We start from the raw sequence: 1,730 nt of genomic DNA, 5'->3' as shown, positions 1-1,730 counted from the left end.
CCTCGGCCTGCGCTGCGACAGCGGGGCCGGGGGTCGCCGCGCCCCGACGACGGGCTCCGCAGGCCCGGGTCGCCGCCTCCCTCACCTGCTCCTCCTGCTCCTGCTGTCCGCGCTGTCGGGACCCGAGCTCTGCGCCAGCAGCTGCGAGACCGGGAACAGGTGCCTGGCCGGGATGGCGGGCTGGAGGGAGTGAGCCAGGACAGGTCCAGAGACCCGGAGAGGGGCGTGAGCCTGCGTGGGCCGGTCACGTGATCCGCGTCGCAGCCCAAGCTCCGCCCCGGCCCCGCCCCTCCTCCTGCCCTGAGGGTCTTGCCTGCAAAGTCCAGGCCCATTCCTCACCTGCTGGTCACTCTGACTTCTTCAGCCTGGGCCCCAGCACTCTGAGCCCTGGGGCATTTCTTTGTCTGATAGAGATAGGCAGTGTGTGCTCCAAGGGCTGTTAGCCATTCCCAGGTCTCTGGAGGATTCATTTTCCCTCTTGTCTGTTTTCAGGATGCCCCTCTGGGGTGCCCTCTCTGTTCCAAAACCTGAATTCTTCTCTCAGAATTCAAATGGAGGTAAGGGCTGGTGAGATAGCTCAGTGGTTAAAGTGCATATTGGGCAAGCGTGAGCATCCCCAGAACTCGAGTAAATACAAAACACGTGTAAACGTCTTCTGGAAAGCCGGTAATTTCAACTTCAGAAGGTGGAGAGGGATGCCGAGAGCAAGCTTGCTAGCTAGAGTTTTGGGAGCTCTGGCTTTGACAGAAACACCCTACCTCAATGAACAATGTAGAAGACCAATGGAAAAAGATTTTCACAGGTGCATGGTAAGCACACCATACACTTGAAAAGTGGAGGAAAAAATAATTTAAATGGAGGAAAAAACAATAGTAAAAATTCATGCAATATTTAAAAGAAAAATAAAATTGTCACAGAAGTATTTATGATGCGCAAGATGTCAAAAACTTAAACACATACAACATCTGCTCCACCTACTCCACTTCAAATTGTAGTTTCTGCATTCGCAGAAATGCTGGAGACAATGAGAAAATGAAATAAGGGTGGATTTTTCCCTAATTTTTCCTCTTTTTTCTTTCTTTTTTCCCAAGCCCTAATTTTTCTTAATACTTTATGTATCTTGCTCCTTTTCTGAAATGAAGTTTACTTAGGTTTTTGTGTTGGTTTTTGTTTTTTGAGATAGGGTTTCTCTGTGTAGCAGCCCTAGCTGTCCTAGGAACTCAACTCAATAGACCAGTCTGGCCTCAAACTCACCGAAATCTACTTGCCTCTGCTTCCCAAGTGCTGGGATCAAAAGCGTGTGCCATCACCACTGCACAGTAAAGTTTATTTTACATTAACTTTATTTTGATTTACTACTATGGCAAATTTCCAACTTATTAAAATTGCAGAATAATACTATAGAAAGAAGTACTCACCACCTAGTTTCCAGTGTTTTCTTTATTCTTAGCTACCTCATGGACTTAGACATACTTCAAAGTCAGCGGTGTATTTCTAAGATAAAGACTCTCCACCTGTAGTCACTGTTCCTTTAAACACACACATGCTCATGAACAGACACATCTATTTATAAACATATGAAATTCCTAGTTGTTTTATGTTTTTAAGGCTTTGGTTTAGAAGCTAAATAAGACCTGCATATTTTGGCCAGCCAGTTTGATTAATTGCTCTATGTCCTAATTTTTTTAAAAATCTATACATTCATACATTTCAATTTCCTCTTCAATTAT

General features: G+C 45.7%; 1 protein-coding gene across 1 annotated transcript in view; it reads right to left on the bottom strand.

The window, feature by feature from the left end:
- Bex4 (brain expressed X-linked 4) overlaps window positions 1-235 on the bottom strand; it is a 1,500-nt gene extending 1,265 nt beyond the window's left edge. The window contains exon 1 of the mRNA XM_005371622.2: window positions 86-235. The gene's annotated coding sequence lies outside the window, so the exon portion shown is untranslated. The remainder of the gene's footprint in view (window positions 1-85) is intronic.
- Window positions 236-1,730: the final 1,495 nt, after the last annotated feature.

This window comes from Microtus ochrogaster, unplaced genomic scaffold (genome assembly GCF_000317375.1).
Source record: "Microtus ochrogaster isolate Prairie Vole_2 unplaced genomic scaffold, MicOch1.0 UNK116, whole genome shotgun sequence".
Classification (NCBI taxonomy): domain Eukaryota; kingdom Metazoa; phylum Chordata; class Mammalia; order Rodentia; family Cricetidae; genus Microtus; species Microtus ochrogaster.
Note: the sequence above shows the minus strand (reverse complement) of the source record. Positions and strands in the feature narration are given on the sequence as shown.